We start from the raw sequence: 14,786 nt of genomic DNA, 5'->3' as shown, positions 1-14,786 counted from the left end.
TCTATGAGAAGTCTCATAGAAATAGGGACTCTCGGTTGTTTTGTCTTATATATGGGGCTAACGATTTGATTTCAGAGAGATGCATTTTTATGGGACTGGTTCCATGGAAGAAGATGTCCTCGGTTGTTTTGCCGGTATATAAGGGGCTGACAATTTGGAATTAAGAGGGATGCACTCTATGGAGCGTGTTATTATTATTATTATTGTTGTTGTAATATGCGTAAGATCTTATTAAAGAAGACAGAGCCCCTCAAGGGCTGCCGCCGTGTGGATGAATCTGTAGAATGTAAGAAAACTTGTATGAAAATGTGTGACACCGACCCGCATGGCAGATTACAAAATGGTGTCTGGGAGGAGGTCTTTAGGACCCAGAGGTGCCTTGGAAGATCAAGGTTTGCTAGAAGCAGAGAGAGAGACAGTCAGAGTAAGTTACGTATGTACACATTATTTGTTTAAGAAAGTGTCCGTAAGTGAAATGTTGAAAAGTACAGTAAGTGATCAAGAGGGCGTCAGGAGAGTGTCTATTGAAGGTTATATTGGCAGTTAGGTAGGGGAGAGAAGTACAATGCACGTGATTTGTTGGCAAAGAAAGAAAAAAAAGTGTATAATACAAGATAGATAATAGATAATGTATAATCCATACTAGGTGGATATATGTGTGTATATATATATATACTGTAGTGCAAATAGTTAACAGCTTGCTTTTAGGGGAGAAGAGTCTGTTGACATGTAGCTGTGAGCTTGTGTTCAGTCTCCAAGGTCAGGAAGATAACAGCGAGAGAGAAAATGTAATAACAACCTTGGTTAATATCTTGGCTTGCTTGCAATGAATTGAAATGAATTTAATTAGTTATACTGTCTTAGTAGGCAGGGAAATATAGTAATTTCTAATGTATATTCTTACTTATACAGGGGTTGAAAATGAATGTTGCAAGGTCCCAGCATATGTGTTAATTATTATTTCAAATGTTTTTTCAATAGTTTAAGCTAAAACTTATTTCAGTATGTGTTTCATAGTCGCGGAGAGATAAGACATGTTTTAAAAAAGGGTGGGGGCTTTCAGAATTCACTCCAAATTCAGGGTCACAGATTCTAAAACACTTCAGCGTTTAATACAGCATATAATAGCTTCAGTAGATAAGAAATATAGAATATTTCAGTCACTCAGCAAACTTTTTCACATAATTTGTCAAAGATAGCGCTCATTCACAATCTCATCTCAATAGAATCATGTACTTTATAAAATGATAGCACTCACCTCTGTGTTTTTCAACTGATGTATGTATGTTTGCCAAACTTTTTTTGTCCGTGCATCTGTATGGACTGGTACACCTTTAAAGGGGGGTGACGGAGCAGACTTGAGAGAATGGATGGATGAGAGTTAGTGACCCGTGTTCAAGCTGCGGTGGAATGTGTGATGTGGAAATTGACTGGGGGTAAAAGTCCTACCCCATGCATGGGACTTTGCTTGGTTGAGATGTGGACGGTTAAGCTGAAATGGAGTTGAGAAGACGGACGCAATGTGCCAATATCGAAGGGGTGGAGCTATATGATGTAATAGTACGTAATAATGTTTCATCCCTCTTGTCCACAAGGGAGGGGTGAGAATTTTGAGCAGCTAGTTTTTTTGTTTTGTTTTTTTTCTCCTGTCTGAAATTTGATAAAGATATTGCAGGCAGGAACAGACTAATAATGAATTCACTTAAAGGGATATCACATTTCAAATATTAGTAGATGTTTTGTAGATTTTTCTGTCCCGATGTAACTCATGTCTGTTATTGGTGCTAACATCTTACAGGCCTTATCTGCATCCATCAAATCTTTTTACAATGTTATACTACCTTGAAACCGGGTGCTCTTGTTCCAATTGAGTACCCTGGTTTAAAGGGGGGGAGGAGAAGGCATAGGTGATCTAGGTATTGCAAGTCAGCCATTTTAGGTATTGCAAATCAGCCATTTTTAAATTTTTTGCAAGCCATTTTTAAATTTTTAAATTTTTTGCAACAAGGTTCTGATCTTTTTGAAATAAAATACCAGCCTGATTGTCTAGCAGTAATGCAACAAGAAAATTTAAGTTTTAAAAAAGTTACTGAAAGCCCTTGTTAATAATGCATATTTTGAGTTGTTTTTTATAGATGGTACCCAGGGTGATTGACGACTCCACACTGGATATACGGTGGTTACACAACAAGATGTCCTAAAAAGCAGAATGTCTCCGCATGTCGCAGTACAAGAAGCGGAACTAAAAGCACTCACGGAGGCGTGTGGAGTGGCCACAGGTAAGACGGCAAACATTTACACTGACTCCCGGTATGCATTTGGCATAGCTCATGATTACGGCCCAACATGGAAGGCCAGACAGTTTTTTACCACAGCAGGACAGCCAATTAAAAATGTTGCAGCAGTGCAGTCTCATGGAGACCCTACTTCTACCTGACAAGGTGGAAAGCTCACACCAATTCCTACACCAGAGAAGCGAGAGGCAACGCCATCACAGACCACACAGCAAAGGCAGCGGCCCTCAAGCCGTGGAAGAAAGAAGAAAAGAAGAATTTAACAATAACTTGAACTTTGATAAAAATCTTGGACTTTGATTATAACTTTGCACTTTGACTAAAACTACAAATGGACTAAAAAGGGACGGCGTATGGTGAACAGTCAACAGAACTTGCTTACCATAGTCCCTGTGCCTCATAATGGCCCAGCTGACGCACGAAAAGACGCACCTCTTAAAGCAGTAATGATGACGACGCTTGAACGAGGACGGGTGGCTCCTTGGTTTTCTGTAGCTGCTGCATCATTTGTCCAGTTTTGCATGATCTTTGCCGTAAGCAACAGGGCAGAAGTAAAATTTGCCACATCACACTTGCCGGGGCCACTCTACCCATTTCAGGGATTGCAAATTGGCTACACTCAGCTCCTACTTGTTGGGAAGCATGAATATGTGCTTGTTGTTGATGTTAATGTTTTTCAGGTTGGAGACCTACCCTGTTACCAAAGTAAATAAGCAGGTAACCGCACAGAAGCTCATGAATGAGGTAATCCGCAGATATGGGGTATCGGAAGTGATTGAGTCAAACAAAGGTACACACTTCACAGGTGAAATAATGCAACACATCATGTCTGTTTTGGGTATATTCCAGGCTTTTCATACACCCTACCGTCCGCGGAGTAGGGGGAAAGTAGATACAAAAGACAATAGAGGAAACGGGTAAATTTTGAATTGAGTGTCTTTCTATTAGTTTCTTTTTTCCTTAGGAGGATACATACCACAGTAGATGAGTTTGGGGAATGATTTTCTTGTTAATTTTGTCATGAGCCTCTCCAAGGAATTGTTAGTAATCCATTCTGCAGTCTCTGCTTTTATCCCAGGTCCGACAGATGAGTGTCACTATCTAAAACCAGGTGACAGGGTCTATGTGGAAAAAGTTGAGTGAGAAACCCGGTTTAAAGGTCCTTACCAGATGTTGTTCACCGCCCCAACTGCAGTCAAGCTTGAGGGAAAACCCACTTGGATCCACACTTCGCACTGAAAAAACTAATGATCCTGCATATCCTTTAAATGCTATAATGTGGTACAATTCCTCTAACACACACCTTTGACTACTGTACACTAGCCCCCTGTTTCAGAACAAATTAATACAATGAAATGTGCAATATGAAGACTACACTGAGGATGAGAATCCAACACTGCATCCTGCTAAGAGAGAAGTTGACGCTCCAGGTGGTAACTTTGATCCACACATATACGTAGATACAATAGGAGTGCCAAGGGGGGTGCCAGATGAATTTAATTCTAGAAATCAGGTTAAAGCAGGTTTTGAGTCCTTATTTGCTCCTGTCACTGTTAATAATAATGTAGATTAGATGAATTATATCTATTCCAATTAGCAGAGGTTTGTAAACTACACCAGAGATGCTTTGCAAGGGTTAGCTGACCAGTTAGGGCCCACTGCATCCATGGCGTTCCAAAATAGAGTGGCCGTGGATATGATTTTAGCAGAAAGAGGTGGGGTATGTAATTTCCTGTTTGTGTATTATCCCTTTAATATGACCAAAATTTCCCTTGTTTGAAAAAGATGAAGAGCCAGTTCCGATAATGCCAACCACGTATGTTACCAGAAGAATGGAGAGATGGACTAGTACTGTGTCTGCCTCAGTCTCATAAGATGGACTGTCAGTGGACATCCCATTTGCCTAGGGAAAGTGCAGAAGACCTTAGGTTCCGGCGAGGGCACACCCTGTGGGGTGTTAACTTGTACAGATAGAGGGTGTGGATGCCCGGAAATAAGCCCAGGGAATCCATGGCCTCCTTCTGAGGTGAGGTAGGGATCCCTCCCTTTTAGGAGTAGGGACTTACGGGCAGTGGAGAAACCCTGACGCAAGGGAGAGACGACCGAGGAAGAGTGCAAGGTCTGATGCTTGATCTCCATATTAAGTTTTTTAGGGGGGTTTGTGAGGGTATATATATATATTGCCATATGTTCTTTATACTTTTATACCTATATGCAAGTTTTATTCAATTCCAAATGAGAAAAAACTTTAATACTTCGCCTTACATCAGATATGCCAAGGCTTTGCAAGAGATGTCCTGGAAATTCAGAGAAAACCACCGAACCAGACGCAAGGACGCATGTACTTGGCTGTTTTCCCAGAAGCCCATATCAAGATGTTCAAATGTACATGACTGTTATATGATTTTCACTGTCTCAGTCCGCAAATCCGGACTGCCCATATATGGTTATAAGCCCATCACCCCTTAGTGGTGAGAGGGCAGAGGGTATAAGATCTCATGTAATCTGTAATAAAGTGCGCAGTTTTTTCTCCCGTGTGAGGAGCTAGACCAGACTCCTGTGTGTGGTGTCTCTTCTTACGGCCAGCAACGGGGCAAGTGGGGTGGGCCGGATTGGTGCTGCACTTAGAAATTTAACCCTCATAGGAACGACACAGAAATGGATAGGGCAGGCGAGGGGCTACATGTTGGGCTGCATCTCAAGTTCCCAGGTCCCACTATTAAGCCACAACAGCGGCAAGAGTGCCCCCCCCCCGCCACCAACAATTTTTACTTCTGAAAAGCCCTCATTAGCAAGGCATACCTTAGCTAAGCACCACACTACCTCCAACAAAGCACAATCACTGCCTGCATGACACTCTGCTGCCACTTCTCCTGGGTAACATGCTGCCCAACCGCCCATTTCAGTAATAGTAGCAGTCAAGACAGGCCCCAGTAACAATTCCAAAGCAGCAGTATAGGGGGAGCACAGTATTAGTTCCATTTCAGTAGTAGTAGCAGTCTAGACAGCCCCAGTAATATATCACTAGCAGCAGTATAGGGGGAGCACAGTATTAGTTCCATTTCAGTAGTAGTAGCAGTCTGGACAGGCCCCAGTAACATATCACTAGCAGCAGTATAGGGGGAGCACAGTATTAGTTCCATTTCAGTAGTAGTTGCAGTCTAGACAGGCCCCAGTAACATATCACTAGCAGCAGTATAGGGGGAGCACAGTATTAGTTCCATTTCAGTAGTAGTAGCAGTCAAGACAGGCCACAATAACATTCCCGTTGCAGCAGTTTAGGGAGATAACAGTCTTTCACATTTCAGTAGTTGCAGTATAGACAAGGCCCCAGTTACATTTATGTAGCAAAAGTGTAGGCCAACCCCACACACCTTGCTGTACCATGAGTGCAGGCGAAGCCCATAAAAATTACTAGGATTACACTGTAGGTGAGGGCCCAAAAAAATTGGTGTACCAACAGTACTAATGTACCTCAGAAAAATTGCCCATGCCCAACCACGAGGGCAGGTGGAACCCATTAATCGCTTTGGTTACTGTGGCTTAATTTGTAACTAGGCCTGGAGGCAGCCCAGTTAAAATAAAAATTGGTTCAGGTGCAAGTTTCAACGCTTTAATGAGAATTGAAACGTATAAACATTGCTTACAAAAGTCATATGACTGAGCCTTGTGGGCCTAAGAAAAATTGCCCGTTCGGCGTGGTTACGTGAGGTTTCAGGAGGAGGAGCAGGAGGAGGACGATGAATATAATACACAGATTGATGAAGCTAAACGTTCCCCGTTTTTTATGGTGATAGAGAACGATGCTTCCATCCGCGGGTGCAGCCTACATATTGTTTAGGTACCGCTGCTGTCCGCTGGTGGAGAAGAGAAGTCTGGGGAAATCCAGGCTTTGTTCATCTTTATGAGTGTAAGCCTGTCGGCACTGTCAGTTGACAGGCGGGTACGCTTATCCGTGATGATTCCCCCAGCCGCACTAAACACCCTCTCTGACAAGACGCTAGCCGCAGGGCAAGCCAACACCTCCAGGGCATACAGCGCGAGTTCAGGCCACGTGTCCAGCTTCGACACCCAGTAGTTGTACGGAGCAGAGGCGTCACGGAGGACGGTCGTGCGATCGGCTACGCACTCCCTCACCATCTTTTTACAGTGCTCCCGCCGACTCAGCCTTGACTGGGGAGCGGTGACACAGTCTTGCTGGGGAGCCATGAAGCTGGCAAAGGCCTTGGAGAGTGTTCCCCTGCCCGCGCTGTACATGCTGCCTGATCTCCACGCCTCCCCTGCTACCTGGCCCTTGGAACTGCGCCTACTGCCACTAGCGCTGTCGGATGGGAATTTTACCATGTTTGTCCACCAGAGTCCTGTGGTATAGCATCACTCTCGAACTCCTTTCCTCTTCGGGTATGAGAGTGGAAAGGTTCTCCTTATACCGTGGGTCGAGCAGTGTGTACATCCAGTAATCAGTAGTGGCCAGAATACGTCTAACGCGAGGGTCACGAGAAACGCATCCTAACATGAAGTCAGCCATGTGTGCCAGGGTACCTGAACGCAACACATGGCTGTCCTCACTAGGAAGATCATTTTCAGGATCCTCCTCCTCCTCCTCCTCAGGCCATACACGCTGAAAGGATGACAGGCAAGCAGCATGGGTACCCTCAGCTGTGGGCCCGGCTGTCTCTTCCCCCTGCTCCTCCTCAGGCTCCTCCACCTCCTCTTCCTCCTCCTCAATGCGCTGAGATATAGACATGAAGGTGCTCTGACTATCCAGCGACATACTGTCTTCCCCAGCCTCCGTTTCCGAGCGCAAAGCGTCTGCCTTTATGCTTTGCAGGGAACTTCTCAAGAGGCATAGCAGAGGAATGGTGACGCTAATGATTGCAGCATCGCCGCTCACCATCTGGGTAGACTCCTCAAAGTTTCCAAGGACCTGGCAGATGTCTACCAACCAGGCCCACTCTTCTGTAAAGAATTGAGGAGGCTGACTCCCACTATGCCGCCCGTGTTGGAGTTGGTATTCCACTATAGCTCTACGCTGCTCATAGAGCCTGGCCAACATGTGGAGCGTAGAGTTCCACCGTTTGGGCACGTCGCACAGCAGTCGATGCACTGGCAGATTAAATTGATGTTGCAGGGTGCGCAGGGTGGCAGCGTCCGTGTTGGACTTGTGGAAATGTGCGCTGACCCGGCGCACCTTTCCGAGCAGGTCTGACAAGTGTGGGTAGCTTTTCAGAAACCACTGAACCACCAAATTAAAGACGTGGGCCAGGCATGGCATGTATGTGAGGCTGCCGAGCTGCAGAGCCGCCACCAAGTTATGGCCGTTGTCACACACGACCATGCCCGGTTGGAGGCTCAGCGGCGAAAGCCAGCGGTTGGTCTGCTCTGTCAGACCCGGCAGCAGTTCGTGGGCCGTGTGCCTCTTCTCTCCTGAGTTGAGTAGTTTCAGCACGGCCTGCTGACGCTTGCCCACCGCTGTGCTGCCACGCCGTGCGACACCGACTGCTGGCGACGTGCTGCTGACACACCTTGATTGCGAGACAGAGGTTGCGTAGGAGGAGGAGGAGGGTGGTTTAGTGGAGGAAGCATACACCGCTGCAGATACCAGCAGCGAGCTGGGGCCCGCAATTCTGGGTGTGGGTAGGACGTGAGCGGTCCCAGGCTCTGACTCGGTCCCAGCCTCCACTAAATTCACCCAATGTGCCGTCAGGGAGATATAGTGGCCCTGCCCGCCTGTGCTTGTCCACGTGTCCGTTGTTAAGTGGACCTTGCCAGTAACCGCGTTGCTGAGGGCGCGTACAATGTTGCGGGAGACGTGGTCGTGCAGGGCTGGGACGGCACATCGGGAAAAGTAGTGGCGACTGGGAACCGAGTAGCGCGGGGCTGCCGCCACCATCATCTTTTTGAAAGCCTCCGTTTCCACAAGCCTATACGCCAGCATCTTCAGGCTGATCAATTTGGCGCTGTGTACGTTTAACGCTTGAGCGTGCGGGTACTTGCGCTTGCGCTCAAACAGTTGCACTAGCGACGGCTGGACGCTGCGCTGAGAGACATTGCTGGATGGAGCCGTGGACATCGGAGGTGAGGGTGTGGGTGCAGGCCGGGAGACGGTCGTGCCTGTGTCCTGAGAGGGGGGTTGGATCTCAGTGGCAGGTTGGGGCACAGGGGGAGAGGCAGTGGTGCAAACCGGAGGTGGTGAATGGCCTTCGTCCCACCTTGTGGGGTGCTTGGCCATCATATGCCTGCGCATGCTGGTGGTGGTGGCTCCCCCGCTGATCTTGGCGCGACAAACCTTGCACACCACAGTTCGTCGGTCGTCTGCACTCTCAGTGAAAAACTGCCCCACCTTTGTGCACCTCGGCCTCTGCAGGGTGGCATGGCGTGAGGGGGCGCTTTGGGAAACAGTTGGTGGATTATTCGGTCTGGCCCTGCCTCTACCCCTGGCCACCGCACTGCCTCTTCCAACCTGCCCTGCTGCTGCACTTGCCTCCCCCTCTGAAGACCTGTCCTCAGTAGGCTTAGCAAATCAGGTGGGGTCAGTCACCTCATCGTCCTGCTGCTCTTCCTCCGAATCCTCTGTGCGCTCCTCCCTCGGACTTACTGCCCTTACTACTACCTCACTGATAGACAACTGTGTCTCATCATCATCATCCTCCTCACCCACTGAAAGCTCTTGAGACAGTTGCCGGAGGTCCCCAGCCTCAGCCCCCGGGAACTTTCCAAAGGTTGGGCATCGGTCACGACAAACTCCTCCGGTGGGAGAGGAACCATTGCTGCCCGATCTGGGCAGGGGCCCGAGAACAGTTCATGGGAGTCTGCCTGCTCCTCAGAATGTGTCATTTTCATGGAGTGAGGAGGCCGGGAGGAAGGAGGAGCAGTAGCCAGAGGATTCAGAGTTGCAGCAGTCGACGGCGTAGAAGACTGGGTGGTCGATAGATTGCTGGATGCACTTTCTGCCATCCACGACAGGACCCGCTCACACTGCTCAGTTTCTAATAAAGGTCTACCGCGTGGACCCATTAATTGCGATGAATCTGGGGACCCCAGAAACCTACCTCTCTCCTAATCCCGCAGCAGTCGGCTGCGATACACCTGGACCAGGAGCTCGGCCTGTACCCACACCCTGACTTGGGCCTCCGCGTCCTCGCCCCCGTCCACGTCCTCTAGGCCTACCCCTACCCCTCAGCATGGTGTATTACGAGTAGAGCAGAAACAGAACGCTGTAATTAAATGTGCCGCTTATTGGCCTGTGGTTGGAGGCTGACTTCGCTTACGGAACGCACAGCAGAGCCAGGAAACAATTACGCGCAAGCCTGCTGTAACGCTTAGCTGGGTAATAATGAGTGACTACTACCCCCAGCACACACGCAGTAAACTGAAGACGGTCACAGGCAGCCCAAATATAGTATTTTTTTCCAATTTTTGGGAAAAAGCCCACTGCCTGTGATATAGCCAGTATATGGATTTCTCTGTTGGAGGATGACTGTGGTTATTGAAAGCACAGTGCAGCCAGAAAAAAGTATGCGCAAGGCTTGGTATTAATCAGCGACTACTACCCCCAGCACACACGCAGTAAACTGAAGACGGTCACAGGCAGCCCAAATATAGTATTTTTTTACCAATTTTTGGGAAAAACCCCACTGCCTTTATAGCCTGTATATGGATTTCCCTGTTGGAGGATGACTGTGGTTATTGAAAGCACAGTGCAGCCAGAAAAAATTATGCGCAAGGTTGGGTATTAATGAGCGACTACTACCCCCCAGCACACACACAGTAAACTGAAGGCGGTCACAGGCAGCCCAAATATAGTATTTTTTTTTACCAATTTTTGGGAAAAAGCCCACTGCCTATATAGCCTGTATATGGATTTCCCTGTTGGAGGATGACTGTGGTTATTGAAAGCACAGTGCAGCCAGAAAAAATTATGCGCAAGGCTGCAGTAACACCTAGCTGGGTAATAGTTAGCGACTACTACCCCCAGCAGACACGCAGTAAACTGAACATGGTCACAGGCAGCCCAAAGATTTTTTTTTACAATTTTTTTTTTTAAAAGCCCACTGCCTATATAGCCAGTATATCTCTTTCCCTGTACCACTGTCCCTGCCTCAGCAGTACTGCCACTATACTCTGTAAAATGACTGCAGACTGAGGACGCTATGGTCTGCACGCCCGATATACAAAAAAAAAAAAATTGTGCAAAACTGCTAAAAGCAGCCTCAACAGTACTGCATACGGTCAGATGTGGCCCTAAGAAGGACCGTTGTGGTTCTTGAAGACGCTAACACTGTCCCTATAACAGCAACAGCAGCAACAGCACTTTCCCTGATCTCTCTTAGTGTGTGTCTGTGGCGAGCCGCAGGCGTGGCAGATTTAAGTACTCCGGCGTCACTTGATCTCGCCAGCCACTCACTGCAGGGGGGTGGGATGGGGCTGGAACTTCACAGGAGGAAGTTGTAATGCCTTCCCTGTGTTTCTATTGGCCAGAAAAGGGCGCAAATTTCTCAGGAAAGAAAATGAAAGTGACTCGAACACCGCGTGGTGCTCGTCTCGAGTAACGAGCATCTCGAGTACCCTAATACTCGAACGAGCATCAAGCTCGGACGAGTACGTTCGCTCATCTCTACTAGTCACCAATTCAGCCCTATTGATCCTTTGCAAAACTAAATAAAGGCTCTTTTATAGAATCTATCTAATCTATTAGCTTGGTTCCTGATGAAACTGTGTTAGAGTAGAAACTCGTTGAACCACTGTATAATCTACAGTAAGAATGAGTACATTACCAGTACAGCAATAGAAAACTAGCACAGAATTAGTGCATTGAAAACTAATGGAGTAACAAAGAACCAGTACAACATCAAGTACTAATTTAGTACAGGACTTCAAACTAGTATACACACTGGGAATCCCCGGAAGGGATGGGAGGGTCACCCATTGCGGATAATATTTTAGGGACTATCTAGCACCACTACATCACTTGCATAGCGACTATCCCCTTCCGCTATATGAGACCAGTTATAATAATTGATCACCTACTCTTCTTAGCCCCTCAGAGGTTCTTGTTTCTTTTTGCATTTTAGCTTACCAGACACAAGGAATTATTGCGTGTCTGCAGGCTATAAGGGAATTTCTTTTCTGTATCCAATGATATATTGAACAACTAGGTGTGATATGGTACATTTTCTAATGAAGATGACCCTCCCCTCCCTTCCAGGTATCATCTTAATGAATGAAGTTTAGTATAAACTTGTGTCACTAGGAAACGTACATTCTTGCTGTTATTTGTGTACAAGTCAGTTCTGTGATTGGTTTGCAGTGAAAGGGAAAAAAAATAAGTTGTTGATAATGTAATACTTTTCCCTTAATAGGAACACTCGGGTTTTACAAGGATACTGCAGTTAGCTGTAGGAGTCAAGAAACAGTTAAAGCTTTGTTTATCTTCCTTCCTCACCTCTCCTTGATAAGAGAAATTCCAGAGGGGTTGGGAGGGGGGTTGTTTAGGTTGGAGGATCAAGCGACTCTGCAGATGATTCGAGTAATAGTAGTAGTTGTCTGAATTTTTATGCTATGCAGTCATCATTGTGTGTAGAAAATTATATAGTTTTTAATAATAGAAAGACTTGTCATTTACTTTCATCCATCCATGTGGTCAAGGTTCAAGCTGTGATGAATGTAAAAAGTGTGATTAAGCTTCTTAACTCTACCTACACCCCACAGATAATGTATAACATGGATCACTTGAGTTTGCTGTTTCCACCAGTGGGCAGGGACCAAATACCTGCTGTTGTCTCCGATCCTGGGATTATACTTGCTTTACACTACCTGGTAATGGGACCAAGGCAAACTATGGGAGACTGCCTGAGGGATACTGTGCAGAGAGGTGAACCGCAAAGGGCACGCTGTTTTCTGGGATACGGCCTGAGTAACAAAGAGCACGTGCAGACGAGTGGTGGTTGTGTGGTGACACGTCGCTAAAACAGGTGCAGGGTGCGTGTCTTGGTGGGGATTGTGCAGCTAATAATGCCTGTGCCCCTCATAACCTCAGAGAGCAATAGCGAGGGCCGTGTCTGGAGAACTAGGAACACCTCTCCCAAAGGTTCCTTTGACGCCATTGTTTACATTGACGCAATCAGGGTCCCAAGGGGGGTACCGGACGAGTATAAGGCAAGAAATCAGATGGCTGCAGGAGGTTTAAGTCTTTTCTTGCATTGTGGGCAACAGTGTTGGTTATAGTATGTTAATCTAGTCTACATTTTTATCCAGAGATTTGTTAATTATACAAGTGATGCAATCAGGGCCCTAGCGGAACAACTAGGATCTACCTCACTTATTGCATGGCGAAATAGAATGGCTCTTGATATGTTGCTAGCAGAAAAAGGTGGAGTTTGTAAAATGATTGGAGGATATTGTTGTATTTTCATTACTAATAACATGGCACCAAATGGTAGTGGTACCCGAGCACTGGAAGGCTTAAATGCATTATCAAATGAACTAGCTGAGAACTCTGGCATAGACTATCAATTCAGGGACTGGTTGAAAGCTTGTTCGGACACTGGTAACACGTCATATACTCCACACTAGTCTCTGTGTCATTATTTGCCTCCATTGTTGTACTCTGTGGTTGCTGTTGTATTCCATGTATCCGAAGACTGCTACACAACCTTAATGACACTTCCATCACCAAAACTATGTTCCAAAATATACAAGATGATGAAGAACAACATGACACACTGCGTCAGGTGACCACCTCTGTATGACAAGTGATGGGTAAAAGTTCAACGAAGAAAGCGCCATTTCACTTTGATTATAAAGTGTGACATTTTGATTCCAGTGTGTTCTGATTGTACCAGAGGATTGCTCCAAAGAACTGATTGACATTTCGATAAGTAAGATTTAATATTATGATGGACAATAATTTTTATATGAAGAAAGAAGCATCAATTGGATAATAAATCAAGGCCAAGATTCTTTTGGGGGCAAGCCTAATTTCGAATACAATTGGTGGAATAACTATTTATATATACGGATCAAGGTAATACTTTTATATGAAATAATTACGTACTTAGTCTTGAAGTGTAAACCCAGACCTTCTGGTAATAAAGCTTCTGGCCTGAGGAAGCTTCCCAATGTCATAGAAACGTGAAATTTGGCACGAGCATTGATTATGTCATAAATAGGAAAAGGTAATGGGTCCCAACTCGATTATTCAATTCTAAGCGCCAAAGAATTAGCGTCCAAATTTTACGTACGGAATCTAATTTTCTCGCTTCCCAATGTCATAGAAACGTGAAATTTGGCAGGAGCATTGATTATGTCATAAATAGGAAAAGCTAATGGGTCCCAACTTGATTATTCAATTCTATACGCCAAATAATTAGCGTCCAAATTTTACGTACGGAATGTAATTTTCTCACATAGAAACATGAAATTTGGCACGGGCATTGAATATGTCATAAATAGGAAACGCTAATAGGTCCCAACTCGATTATTCAATTCTAGCGCAAAATATTTAGCGTCCAAATTTTACGTACGGAATGTAATTTTCTCACATAGAAACATGAAATTTGGCACGGGCATTGAATATGTCATAAATAGGAAAAGCTAATGGGTCCCAAGTCGATTATTCAATTCTAAGCGCAAAACAATTAGCATCCAAATTTTACGTACGGAATCTAATTCTCTCACTTCCTGATATATATATATAAATGAATGTATGTCTATCTGTCCTTTATGCATTACTACACCATTCATCCAATTGCCATGAGACTTTGGGAAGTTGTTGAGTACACTCCTTGGAAGGTTACTGGCATAGTACAACTATCCTACGATAGGTGGCGCGCGTGCGAGCATCGTCGACAGTTATGCCCCCCAGACAAAGATCGTTTGATTTCCACCTCAAGCACGAAAGCAAAAGGCATTACGAGCAACGGGATGAGTGTTCAACCAGAAAATGATGCATCCGCCGAACGTTTCGCAAGACAATTGCTGGATATTGAGAATGCTGAGGTAAAATGAAAGCTGTGCTGTGATTGGTTGCTATTTCTTATCCTTCACAGATATAGATATTTAAAATTTAATAACTTTTATTAATAAATACTAAGAACATGGGCTCACAAATAACACTTACAGACGATACGCAAAAGAACAAGTAACACACATATGAAAAGGATCAGCCCTAGTTAGGGATCGTGTGGGGTAATGTGTCTCCCAGGAGTAATAGAGGGAGTAAGTACCGCTCATAGATGTAGGGACCGGGTAAGGGTTCCAATAGTTAACAAAGAGAAAAGATTTTTTGCCCCCTTTTCTGTGTCCGAAACTAGAGGATAGATGTTTGAGGACTGGTGCGGTACATGAATTGATACCCACTTAAAACACGATATTATTTAGCATGTTGATGATGCTTAAAACAATTTTCAATGAGTACTCAGTTCTAGCACATTATTGTTGACATATAAGCATGTGCTAGAAGCATGGACTCATTATGCATCAGCAGTGCTG

Source organism: Eleutherodactylus coqui, chromosome 11 (genome assembly GCF_035609145.1).
Source record: "Eleutherodactylus coqui strain aEleCoq1 chromosome 11, aEleCoq1.hap1, whole genome shotgun sequence".
In the NCBI taxonomy this organism is placed as follows: Eukaryota; Metazoa; Chordata; class Amphibia; order Anura; family Eleutherodactylidae; genus Eleutherodactylus; species Eleutherodactylus coqui.
The sequence above is the reverse complement of the archived record's forward strand: the minus strand, read 5'-3'. Positions refer to the sequence as shown.